Source organism: Xenopus tropicalis, chromosome 4 (assembly GCF_000004195.4).
Source record: "Xenopus tropicalis strain Nigerian chromosome 4, UCB_Xtro_10.0, whole genome shotgun sequence".
Classification (NCBI taxonomy): domain Eukaryota; kingdom Metazoa; phylum Chordata; class Amphibia; order Anura; family Pipidae; genus Xenopus; species Xenopus tropicalis.
In genome coordinates, this window is record NC_030680.2 from 17,184,114 (window position 1) to 17,198,409 (window position 14,296).

Below are 14,296 nucleotides of genomic sequence, written 5' to 3' on the forward strand. Positions count from 1 at the left end.
TAGGAGAGCATGGTGCTAAGAAGACATTGCCCATTGTTGGACTGGGGAAGTCAAGGGCCCACTGGAACTGCCTCCTCGGGGGCCCTCCACCCCAGTCCCAAAGTCTAACACCAGGCGGTGTGTATCCTCTATGCCAGTATGTCCAACTTCTGTGGCACCTAGGGCCAATAATGGAAGCCAGTTTTGACCACTCCCCTTTTTAAAACCACACCCACTTGAAACCACACCCATGTTATCACATAACCATAGCCATATTAATGGTGGTAGAAAACCTGCCCTACCCTGCCTGTGTGTTCCATACTCTGCCTGCATTTCCCACCCTAGGTTATACTCGAGTCAATAAGTTTTTCCAGTTTTTTTTGGGTAAAATTAGGTACCTCGGCTTATATTTGAGTATATACGGTACCTTATACTACGGCGTAATATGGGCAGGGAGGAAAGTGGTGAGCAGAAGGTGGGGATCAGTTCTGGATCGGCGGGGCCCACCAGGTTTTTTTCCTGGTGTCCAATCTGAGCTTCATTTTTGTATTGCATGGCTTTCTGATCAGTATATGTAGTGGATGCCAGGGGGGCTGCTGTAAGATGCCATAGACAGTCACTATTTATTGGGCCTGGGGGGCTGTTTGGGCCTCTGGGTACTGGGAATGCCAGAGGGGCTGCTGTAAGGTGCCACAGACAGTCACTATTTATTGGGCTGGGGGGGGGCTGTTTGGGCCTCTGGGTACTGGGAATGCCAGGGGGGGCTGTAAGGTGCCATAGACACTCACTATTTATTGTGCTGCTGGGGGGCTGTTTGGGCCTCTGTGTACTTGGAATGTCAGGGCCTATTTTGGATAGCCTCAAACACCCTCTATGAAAACGACTAATGCTTCAGCAAACTCCTTTTATTAAGGTCACATGAAGCCCAAAATGTCTTTCACTGCTTGGACAAAGATCAGCAATAAAAACAAACTTCTAATATTTAACATTTAGCTCAGAAATAAACAGCTCCACATCCCAACCAGCCCTACCTGCGTAGCCTCCTCCGCCCAGCCTCGTTTCTCATCGCTGTGTTTTTATGGAGAGCTATGGAGCGTGAAAGCAATATGCAATGAAACGTTCCCGGGTTTGAAAATAAATATTAACACTGTGAAATGCATCTTACTATATCTTTTTTCGGCTCCAACGCCGAGGAAGAAAGTTTTTGCATTGGCGGCTATCTCATCACTGAATCGTTTAAGAGAGCAATTAGAGAGTCGGCATTCTGAGCACCTGCTTTAATTATTACTCCCAGTCTCTCAAGTCTTCATTAACCGAGCGAGGCGGCCATGATTGTCATCTGAAAGGGACTTACGGGCACCTTTTGCACAGCAATTACAAGGCTGTTTTTTCTACTCTAACTGCTCGCGGGCTGGATGCATCCTTGGAGAGAAGCAAAGGGAAATCATTTTGTTTTAGTTAGCAGCAAAATAGAATGCAAAATGATTGATGCGTGAACCATGGATCCCAGGTGAGACATGTATATTGCCTATTGTGCTGGCAGCGAGATTTTGTTATCCTTTTGCCGCTATTAAAGTTGCAGTGCCAGCCACACTGGGTAGCTCAGTTGTTAGATGGGTTGCTCAGAGTGGTAATCATTCAGTTACATAGAAAGCAAAACTTATTTTGTATGTATAGTGTTTGCCAAGGAACAGCGGTGCTTCTACGGCTGCTGTGCCCCACTTTACCTTCCCCCCTAAACATAACTCCATTGAGTGAACCAAGTCAATGGGGTAGTTATAGGGAATAGAATAGATTCTATCATGTAAATATTGTTATTGCTAGGTCAGTCACCAGGTGGCGCTGTTAAGCAGGAAAGTCCTCAAGAGAGTCTTTATAGGGGAGCAGGATACTGCGATTAGAGTACTTGGGGTGATGATGACATGGGGTGGGGAAATGGGGAGATGGGGTAGGAAAATGGGGAGATGGGGTAGGGAAATGGGCAGATGGGTGGAGCATGGAAATGGGCGGAGTGTGGGTGGGTCAAATAAGGGAAATAGGGCAGTGAAGAAGGTGAGGAAAGGGAGAAAGTGATTTATATGGTATTACAAGTTTAATAGCAAGTACATTGCCGGTAAATTTGATATACTGGCCTCTGCTCTAGTTGGTGTTTTACCAGCTAGGCCGGTCAAACCCTTCCTCAGAGAGGTACCAAGGAGAATAGTTAGTTAGGATAGTTAGTGGCAATTTAGATTGATCTCACTGATGTCGGTAAGAGTTAGTGGTAGGTCAGTGAGATGAGCAGCTGAGGCTCTAATAAGGGGATATGAAGAGGCCAGTGTCCCGATGGCACCTTATCCAAATAGAGACCCAATGGAAGAGGGACTAGGCTGGTAGGGCTTAGTTTGCCTTGCACCCAAGGCTGACCCCTGCACTGAAAAACTGTAAGAAGGTACAACATCTCTGAAAGGAAGGAAGGAGCAGAGAAGTAGGAATCAGGATCGGGCCCAGTGGCCTGGGCCTGGTCCAACAATTACTTTCAGTTGAGTTCCCTCAACAGCAATCCTACACTTGTGTGGAGGTTCCTAGAAAACCCAGTGCATAATTACCTTGGACCCCATCTCACCATATAAAAAATCCAACTGACTTCAGTGCATTTTGTAAATTTTCACTCATCACTATTCCTCTCTCCTAGCCCACCACTTGTGAGGTTGGGGAGGGTCAAGGGCAAAACCCTTTCGGCTGTTACATAGGACTTTCATCCTATGGGTAAAGAGGGGACTCGGCATGGGTTTGATTGTGGGATGAACAACATAACTATCTGCCAGCATTAAAATTACTTTAAACAACACATGATGTTTAGGGGCAAGAACGACCCCCTATAAATTTCAATGACTTAACAACCAGAGACCCAAGTGGTTAATTTTAATGCAAGCCCTTTGTACTGCTTGGTTATTTTAGTCAGGCTAAGGATCTTTTCAATGTTTTGAAACAGTTTATTCTTGAGATTCCATGAGACTGTCTCCTTAGCAAGTCAAAGGCAAACTTTAAGAGATTCCCTTCTAAAGGACAAACAATGATCATTCAGTGTTTTTGTTGGGCTTGTCTTCCATTCACCGGATCCTTGGAGAAGCTGGAGACATCTGCAACGTTGCCAGTATTTATGTTGTCATTTCTATTTAAGGCTGAGATCGGAGGTCGCACGTAAAATATAGGAGAGTGTCCAATGCCCATTCCACTCTCGGTGACATTCAATTCAGAGCCATAGAGGTCTCGCGCTTTATTACAAACAGTACCTTCCTTTCAACAAATGCCAGTATCTGTTTCATTTCAAGTCAATGTCGTCCCAAAGCGGTTGAGAACGTAACATGGGAAATGTTTGTGCAATAACGTAGTTTTCAGGCTACCATTCAAGCCATTACCAGAGCTCATCTATGCACTGCAGGGTTTATTTCAGAGTCTGAGAAGGTGAAGGTGTTTTTATGGAAGAGCCATCATTGTGTGGAGTGATCATTAGCCAATGATATACCTACATCACTCGAACAAGTGAAATAATCAATGATTTTGAGCAAGAATGGTTGGCATGGAAATGCACATAGAATGCTGAAATCACAATAGCCACACAAAATTATTTTTTAAACTATTATGATTTATTTTATAGTAAAACTAGTATGTGCCATTGGGTAATCCTAAATAGAAAGCTGCCATTTTAGGTACTAAGGGCCGCCCCCTGGGATCATAGGATTCACAGTGCACACAAACAAGCCAAGGCACACATACATGCTAGGCCCCATCAGCCAATGAATGGGCAGAGTTCTGTCTTTTACTCCCACACTACTTCCTGTTACAGTTAGAGCTGCATCACTTCCTGTCAGCTGATCTCTGAGGAAGCACACAGCCCATAACTAAATGGCGGCTCACGGGAAAGGATGTAAAAGGGCAATATTTACTGATATATATATTCCAGTTTGGGGGATTCTTTAATAGGTCACTTAACATAATATAAACTATCTGTTGGTTACGTATTCATTCCGGGGGTATAGTTTTCCTTTAAACATAATGGACTGATTATCTAATATAGGTGCTAAAATGCACAAAGCTGTAAGTTAAAAAAAGGAAAACTAAGATCTGATAGGTTTCAACTGGTGCAACTCTTTCCCTATGTCATTTTTCTTATGGATTATTTTCATGAAAAGTTTAAAAAATAAAATGTAATAACAAGAATAATACGTACACTGAGTGGGCAGAGGCACATTAGCAGAGATGTATCTGTAATAATGAACAAGTTATATTGACCCATCAGGTTGTTAGAGAAAGGCCGGGTCATGATCATGTGACCTACAGCGGGGCAGCTTTACATTGGGTTTGTCAGGCTGTCAATAGTGTTTACAAGGGGTGGCTCATATCTCCGTGCTGCTCTGCACTAACTATATTTAGCCCACGGAGTTATGTTGAGTGCTACTAGCAGTGCCACCTTGCATTACAGCCAATTCCATTCCATATTTCCTAGGCCTTTGCATAATTAATGGCTGCCTATGGGTTGTGCATATCACACTGATAGGACTTTTAAGGGTGAAGACACACAGAACTACTAGTAGCAGCTACTTGTTGTGGCTACTAAAATATATCATATATATAATAAATCGTAACTGTCTCTACGTGTGTTTTAGCAGAGGCAATTCTCAGTATTGTCTATGGCAGGGGATTTTCTGGTGTTTAGTAGCCCTGACAAGTAGCTCCTAATAAGTAGCTCTGTGTGTCTTCACCCTTAAGGAAACTGTTCCTTAAACTTTCTCTAAATTAACATGTTTAGAGCTAATTGTATGCTTTTTGCCTCCCCCACCCCGAGCTGTGTTTTCCCTAGAGTTAAGGGGACCATACACGGGCCGATTATAGGTGGCAATAGTGGTCCCTTGGACCTATTTGGCAGCTAATCGGCCCGTGTATGGGCACTAACGATGGGCCAGCCCGACATCTGGCCTGAAATCGCCCAGATCTCGATCGGGCAGGTTTGAAAATTAGATTGGGGACCACATCGGCTCGTTGATGCGGTCCCCAAAGTGACGGACGCCTATACTTGTCGACCTAATTCGTTCGTTTGACCACGGGCAAACGACCAAATTAGCCCAATATTGCCCACCCGACCATCGGTCGCACGAAAGATCGTCAGACCCGCCACTAACCTTCAGGGCTGAAACGGCAGATAAGGAGGTGGAAACAATAGGATTTCTACCTCCTTCTGCCGATTCAGCCATGATGGCAGATTTTGCTCAGACGCCTTCTATGGCGCCCAATCAAAATCTTTTGACCTGGCCGATCGACGAGTCGACCGATATCAGCAGCCTCCTGCGATACCGGTCGACTCGCCAACTTGCCATACACGCACCGAATATTATCGGTACGTGTATGGCCAGCTTAAGGCTACCTACCTCCTTTCCAATTGGTACATGCGTTGGTTGGAAGCAAGGAGAACTCTCACCCCTCAGCTCCATCACAGACCTTAGAGGCTAGTGTCCTAGTGTCCCTTTTTTTCCATTTAGGCACCACCTCCTTAAGATGTTTCCCTAGGCACAGGCCCTTGGGTGCCCTGACCTTCAATATTGCTCTGCACTGGATATCAGCGCATCAGAGATCCATAGACATAAACAGAGAAAGGTGTTTTGTGATGGCGCCAAGCAAGTGGATCTTCTCCCAAAATCCCCAGCTACGGGTGGGCGATATCGGGTGAATTTAGACTAATTCGGTCATTTGGCCCTGGGGCCAAACGATCAAATTAGAATGCCGGTAATAGGCGAAGTTGGTTCAGGGACCGCATCAACGAGCTGATGCGTCCCCGATCCGACTAAACTTTTTAACCTGCTCGATCGATATCTGGCTGATTTCAGCCCAGATATCGGTCGGGCAGGCCCGTCGTTTGTGCCCATACACGGGCCGATAAGCTGCCGAATTGGTCTCCATAGCATTCCTCTTACTGACAGCCACCTAGTTGGATTGGAATAATTCTCCAATGAGTGCACTGTCAGTAACAGATTTATAGAGCCAGGGTCGGACTGGGGGGTGCAGGGCCCACCGGGGCTCCAGCCGCGCCCCAAACTCCCCCCTTCCTGCAGGGGCCCCCACCCGAAATCCTCCCCTGAGCGCGTGTAACTTTAACGCGTCAGGGGAGGAACATTCGGGCAGGGGGAGTGCTGGCAAGGGTCGAGTCTGGGCCGCCCAGTCCAACCCTGTGTAGAGCAGACAAGGAATCCTGTTGCTTTATATATTTAAATGCTGAGGGTTTCACATTTTGCCCATAAACATAAAGTTGGGGCAAACTGATATATCAACCTGGAACGGTTGCCTGTAATTGATTTAAACTTTATTTACACATTGGTTAACACAAGATGGCTGGGGCTGACGCTGCTTTCTAAGGTCGCCAGGTTTACAGCTTGAGCATTTGTAATTACAGAGGCTGAAATGCTTTCCTGTAATTGCAGTGAACATTTTCTTAGAAATAAGGGGGGGGGGGCATTCCATGAAACAGCAATGCGTTCGTTATCGAGATTCCCAGTGATAAAATCTATAAAAGCGTGCAGTGAAGCAGACATCACATGCAGAAATGAGAGCCATTATTTATATGGATACATTAACCCATTTCCATCTGCACATTTGATGTTTTTTTTTAAAAAGAGAACTTTCAGTGCAATACATGGTAAGAGACATTCTGTATTTTATATACGGTACCCAGGGAAGCACCAGAATCAACACCTGAGTTGGTATTTCCAGTGTTCCCTTAGCATCTTGTACCTATACTCGCAACTGACACATCAGAAGTGACAACATTCTGCAACTAACTTAGTAACATAAAATTGCACTGCAATCTGCTTGCATCTGTACTGGTAAATTGTGAGCAAGTTGCACCATCTCTCCCTACTATACCTGCTATCCCACAGCCCCAGTCCCTTCCCAGAGGCTATTATCCCCCCCACTGCTACTATAGGCACCATCTCTCCCTACTATACCTGCTATCCCACAGCCCCAGTCCCTTCCCAGAGGCTATTATCCCCACTGCTACTATAGGCACCATCTCTCCCTACTATACCTGCTATCCCACAGCCCCAGTCCCTTCCCAGAGGCTATTATCCCCCCCACTGCTACTATAGGCACCATCTCTCCCTACTATACCTGCTATCCCACAGCCCCAGTCCCTTCCCAGAGGCTATTATCCCACTGCTACTATAGGCACCATCTCTCCCTACTATACCTGCTATCCCACAGCCCCAGTCCCTTCCCAGAGGCTATTATCCCCCCACTGCTACTATAGGCACCATCTCTCCCTACTATACCTGCTATCCCACAGCCCCAGTCCCTTCCCAGAGGCTATTATCCCACTGCTACTATAGGCACCATCTCTCCCTACTATACCTGCTATCCCACAGCCACAGTTCCTTCCCAGAGACTATTATCCCACTGCTACTATAGGCACCATCTCTCCCTACTATACCTGCTATCCCACAGCCACAGTTCCTTCCCAGAGACTATTATCCCACTGCTACTATAGGCACCATCTCTCCCTACTATACCTGCTATCCCACAGCCACAGTTCCTTCCCAGAGACTATTATCCCCCCACTGCTACTATAGGCACCATCTCTCCCTACTATACCTGCTATCCCACAGCCCCAATCCCTTCCCAGAGGCTATTATCCTCCCACTGCTACTATAGGCACCATCTCTCCCTACTATACCTGCTATCCCACAGCCCCAGTCCCTTCCCAGAGGCTATTATCCCCCCACTGCTACTATAAGCACCATCTCTCCCTACTATACCTGCTATCCCACAGCCCCAGTCCCTTCCCAGAGGCTATTATCCCCCCACTGCTACTATAGGCACCATCTCTCCCTACTATACCTGCTATCCCACAGCCCCAGTCCCTTCCCAGAGGCTATTATCCCCCCACTGCTACTATAGGCACCATCTCTCCCTACTATACCTGCTATCCCACAGCAACCATCCCTCCTAGAGGCTTCAAGACCTATGGGCTATTTTATCCTTCACATATAAAGTGCTTTTCAAGACCACATTCAGGTTCACAGTATCTTTTATAACTGTTCTATGTGGGGCAAAAATCAATGTAGTATTTATAACATAGATGTACTGCAATTCCCAGTCCCCTTTTGTTTCAGTTCTAGACTTGTTTGTAGAGTGTAAGCTCTTTTGGGCAGGGCTCTCTTCACCTCTTGTATCGGTTATTGGTTGCTTTATATGTTACTCTGTATGTCCAATGTATAAAACCCACTTATTGTACAGCGCTGCGGGATATGTTGGTGCTTTATAAATAAATGTTAATGTAATGTAATGTCCATTTAATATCAACAACAATTGCCATTTTCCAAAGAATCTGAAAGGGAAAATTGTTGCCAAAGAGCTTACTTTGCATAAAGGGGTCTCAGGGTTATCTGGGAGAATCACTGGCTGCTAATTATGTACAGTAGGTTATATTGGAATTCTTTTGATCAGTTTCTCATAGAAAGTAGCTTTTCAGAGTTGAAGAGGGATAAATTAGCTTAAACCTTGATATGAAATGTTATGCAGTTAGCCATTATTTAAAGAGTCTTATTTAATAGTATGAATAATCTGAATGCATTCAAGGCTTAGAAATATCCTATAATAGGGGATATTTGTAGCAGTTATAATGTAATATGGGGCGCTAATGGTGCTCTGGGTCTAGTAACCCATAGCAACCCACAAAGGTTAACAGTATCTAGTAGAACTAAGTCTAAAACAACTGGACTTTCCTGATTTTCCTTAAGAAAAGTGAGAAAAGTACAGTTGTTTTAGACTTAATTCTACTAGATACTGTATATCAGTGCTGTCCAACTTCTGTTGTACCGAGGGCCGGAATTTTTCCGACCTACGTGGTGGAGGGCCGATAATGGAAGCCAGTTTTGACCACTCCCCTTTTTGAAACCGCACCCACTTGAAACCACACCCATATTATCACATGACCATACCCATATTAATGGTTGTAGTACAGCAAAAACCTGCCATACTCTGCCTGCCCTACCCTGCCTTTGTGTGTGCCATACTCTGCCTTCCCTACCCTGCCTGTGTGTGCCATACTCTGCCTTCCCTACCCTGCCTGTGTGTGCCATACTCTGCCTGCCCTACCCTGCCTGTGTGTGCCATATTCTGCCTTCCCTACCCTGCCTGTGTGTGCCATATTCTGCCTTCCCTACCCTGCCTGCGTGTGCCATACTTTCACTGTGTGTGGCATTCTTGGCTGGTTTGTGCCATACTTGGCCTGTGTGTGCCATACTCTGCCTGCCCTACCCTGCCTGTGTGTGCCATACTCTGCCTTCCCTACCCTGCCTGTGTGTGCCATATTCTGCCTTCCCTACCCTGCCTGTGTGTGCCATATTCTGCCTTCCCTACCCTGCCTGCGTGTGCCATACTTTCACTGTGTGTGCCATTCTTGGCTGGTTTGTGCCAAACTTGGCCTGTGTGTGCCATACTCTGCCTTCCCTATGCTGCCTATGTGTATGGCACACACAGGCAGCCTACAGTGACACAATGCTGGCACTGCTCCTACAGTCTGCACAATAACTATATATTACAAAACTTTTTAATTGCAGTACCACCTCAGTATATGTTCTTTTTGTAGTGCGCAGGGATTATTTGTGGGTTTCTACTGCTCCTGAGGTGTGAATAGGTGAACAATGTGGGTGATTACAGCCTGAGCCTGAGGTGTGAACACTGCAGGGGGTGAACAATACAGAGATTAAAAGGTGTGAACAACACAGGGGATTACATATTTAAACAATACAGGGGGATTACAGCCTGAATCTGAGGTGAGAACCATGCAGGGGGGCAGTTAATCTCAGTACTGATACCATTTAAAGCTTACACAAGAGTAAGCCATCAAAGCAGCCAGACAGGTGGGGGGCCACACAGAGGGGGGGCCGCCAGTTGGACAGCACTGCTGTATATCATGACCTGCATGAATGGGAATCTTCATAGACATATTCTATTTGTTTACATATCTGAAGAAAATAATAAGTCTACAACAGAAGGCACTACAAACTAATATTCAAAATACCGAATATGATCTGTTTCTTACCATTAGTAACAAGCCAAAGCACCATCCCCTGCCCTAATGGTCGGATTTCCCATGTACCCTGCCAAACCTCTAGAAGCTCGAGGTGAGCCGACACTCTGACTTTAAAAGAGAAATATTGAATCAAAAACCTGGTAATATCAGTCTAAAACTGCTAAAACACCTAATAGTTTAGAACCACTAAAACAGAAAATGATTGCCTATTGCTAAAGTACTTGTAGGACTGCTCTAAGTAAGTTCACATCAAAGGAGGTCCTGGGTGGCTTCTACTATTTGGAATGCAGATGTAGGCAATGTTGGACTGAAGACCCAAGCGTTCAACAGAGGACCTGACCTCCAAAGCCCCGTCACTGCCAACTACCCCATCTCCTTATGCTGCTGCTGCCGACCACCCCTCATCCCCCACCCACCCCTCACCACTGATGCCTTTCAGGCCTTTACTGCAAACCTCTGTCATCCATGCACACATCAGCCACAGAGACACAGAGCCCACTATGGCTTGGTCCTCCTGGGAATTCTCCCAGTGCCTTGGTATGACACTGGCTGTAGGGGCCCCAAAGGATTAACCTATGCCCTGTGGAAGGGAAGTATCCCCCATTGCCCATTTCCAAGTCTATAAAAGGGGAGGAAACATGCTCAATCTGACTATAACCATAGCCAGAGGTGGATCTGCCAGAAGGCCTAAGGTGGAGGTAGTGTTGAAGAACAGGACAGACCCTAAACCTTAGGGCCTAAGGTAACCATTCCATAGTAAAGTAGGGGTACAGGGACTTCTAGATTTCAGACTAGAATTCTGTTAAACTAGCCCCAGGGGTAAAAAAAAAAAACCATCAGGACCATAGAGCAAGAGCAGTCCTGTGCTCCACCAAGCAAAATTAGTGGAATTATTATTTTACACCCAACAACTGCCTTAGTGTAGGGGCTACAGCTGGAAAGGGACTCTTACCTATTCCTGAGAGACTTCCAATGAGGGGGGTTCTTGGGTGTGTGAGGGCTGATATTGTCCCTATCATTTCAGCATCCCAAGGATAAACCTTTTCCTATTAAATAAACCTTCAGTTTCAGGTAATAAAAAGGTTAAACCACTGACTAAGGAATCAGCACTGAACAATAGATAGAAGTGGGTAAGAACAAGAGACAATCAATCTTCAGCTTAGACCCAAGTCAGAATGTTCCACATCCGAGTCCTCCCTTTGGAGGCCAGGCTTGAGGTCAGCCTAAATACAGCACTTCACTTTCTCCGTTTCTTTTTCACCACAGACCAGACAGTTGTTTTTTTTTTTCTTCCTCTGAACTTTAAATATCCTGGAAGCTCAGAGGAACGCGCCTTTCGCTTGGAAGTTTTCACCCGCAAAGAAAAAATAAACTTTGACAGAAGCAGTGGAGAACATTATTTTTAAGCACAGAGTCCCTCGGCCCGGATCAGATGTAGAAGGCTGACCTATATTATTTGTAAAGGGGCGATGTTGGGATTTTACGCTCATCGGTGGAGACCTGCACTACGGAATTGGGATTCAGGGCTGTGGGGGATAAGTTAAAGGGCAAGTTGAGAAGAAGGGAGTCTAGCATAAAGACATGTGGATAAAAGGACACATGGATTACTTTAGTATGATTTTGGGTGTTGTTAATGTGTTTCTGTTCATTATATAATTTTATTTGATAAGTGAGACCCATAATTTATGGGGGAATCTTACAGGGAAAAGGCAGATCTGACCCTTGTAAGACTTTGCCTTTGTCTGTCCATTGATTCCCTCCTCCCCGTGTCCATATTATTATTGGGGACAGAACAGCCCTATTGGGTTTATTTAATGGTTAAATGATTCCCTTTTCTCTGTAATAATAAAACAGTACCTGTACTTGATCCCAACTAAGATATAATTACCCCTTATTGGGGGCAGAACAGTCCTATTGGGTTTATTTCATGGTTAAATGATTCCCTTTTCTCTGTAATAATAAAACAGTACATGTACTTGATCCCAACTAAGATATAATTACCCCTTATTGGGGGCAGAACAGCCCTATTGGGTTTATTTAATGGTTAAATGATTCCCTTTTCTCTGTAATAATAAAACAGTACATGTACTTGATCCCAACTAAGATATAATTACCCCTTATTGGGGGCAGAACAGCCCTATTGGGTTTATTTAATGGTTAAATGATTCCCTTTTCTCTGTAATAATAAAACAGTACCTGTACTTGATCCCAACTAAGATATAATTACCCCTTATTGGGGGCAGAACAGCCCTATTGGGTTTATTTCATGGTTAAATGATTCCCTTTTCTCTGTAATAATAAAACAGTACCTGTACTTGATCCCAACTAAGATATAATTACCCCTTATTGGGGGCAGAACAGCCCTATTGGGTTTATTTCATGGTTAAATGATTCCCTTTTCTCTGTAATAATAAAACAGTACCTGTACTTGATCCCAACTAAGTTATAATTACCCCTTATTGGGGGCAGAACAGCCCTATTGGGTTTATTTAATGGTTAAATGATTCCCTTTTCTCTGTAATAATAAAACAGTACATGTACTTGATCCCAACTAAGATATAATTACCCCTTATTGGGGCAGAACAGTCCTATTGGGTTTATTTAATGGTTAAATGATTCCCTTTTCTCTGTAATAATAAAACAGTACATGTACTTGATCCCAACTAAGATATAATTACCCCTTATTGGGGGCAGAACAGCCCTATTGGGTTTATTTAATGGTTAAATGATTCCCTTTTCTCTGTAATAATAAAACAGTACCTGTACTTGATCCCAACTAAGATATAATTACCCCTTATTGGGGGCAGAACAGCCCTATTGGGTTTATTTCATGGTTAAATGATTCCCTTTTCTCTGTAATAATAAAACAGTACCTGTACTTGATCCCAACTAAGATATAATTACCCCTTATTGGGGGCAGAACAGCCCTATTGGGTTTATTTCATGGTTAAATGATTCCCTTTTCTCTGTAATAATAAAACAGTACCTGTACTTGATCCCAACTAAGTTATAATTACCCCTTATTGGGGGCAGAACAGCCCTATTGAGTTTATTTAATGGTTAAATGATTCCCTTTTCTCTGTAATAATAAAACAGTACATGTACTTGATCCCAACTAAGATATAATTACCCCTTATTGGGGGCAGAACAGCCCTATTGGGTTTATTTAATGGTTAAATGATTCCCTTTTCTCTGTAATAATAAAACAGTACATGTACTTGATCCCAACTAAGATATAATTACCCCTTATTGGGGGCAGAACAGTCCTATTGGGTTTATTTAATGGTTAAATGATTCCCTTTTCTCTGTAATAATAAAACAGTACCTGTACTTGATCCCAACTAAGATATAATTACCCCTTATTGGGGCAGAACAGCCCTATTGGGTTTATTTAATGGTTAAATGATTCCCTTTTCTCTGTAATAATAAAACAGTACCTGTACTTGATCCCAACTAAGATATAATTACCCCTTATTGGGGCAGAACAGCCCTATTGGGTTTATTTAATGGTTAAATGATTCCCTTTTCTCTGTAATAATAAAACAGTACCTGTACTTGATCCCAACTAAGATATAATTACCCCTTATTGGGGGCAGAACAGCCCTATTGGGTTTAATTAATGTTTTATTGATTTTTCAGTAGACTTAAGTTATGGAGGTCCAAATTACGGAAAGATCCCTTATCCGGAATACCCTTGGTCCCGCGCATTCTGGATAATGGATCCAATACCTGTACTGAATATTATTTGCATTCATTTCAACATATTGAGGGGGAAATGATGATAAATGATAAGTAAAATGCCCAGAACATCAATCTCTATATAAAGTGAAAATTGAAAAACCTATTTTTTCCTCTCTTTTGTTGAATGAGGGAACGATGGACTTTACGTTCTGTGAATATCTCAGCGCTGTCAGAATTTCAATTTAACAAGCTTTTTTTTCCGATCTTTTTCCCTGTTAACCGCAAAATGTCACTTTTTTTTATTTCACTTATTTTATTTTCCTTTATTTTTAGGCGTTTCACCAAGGATTTGTGCTTGTCAGTAAAGAAGAAGAAAAAAAACAAAAGATGTCAAAGCATTTTTAGCTTCTGTTGTATTTTCTTTAAAGCGCGCCATGCTTGCCGAGCACTCCTATTCCCAGCGCACAGCAGACTGGATTAGAAGCAGATGGCGTGTCTTGTAAAGTCGTTCTTGATATGTTTGATAGCAACTTCCTTACAGGCAGTAAAATAAAGCTCTTATTTCCA

At 43.8% G+C, this 14,296-nt stretch overlaps 1 long non-coding RNA gene across 1 annotated transcript; it reads left to right on the top strand.

Annotated features, from left to right (window-relative positions):
- The first annotated feature begins 939 nt into the window (after positions 1–939).
- LOC116410525 lies at positions 940–14,296 on the top strand. Its single transcript, XR_004222454.1, has 2 exons — positions 940–1,489; positions 14,063–14,296. It is a non-coding gene; the product is annotated as an uncharacterized LOC116410525 (long non-coding RNA).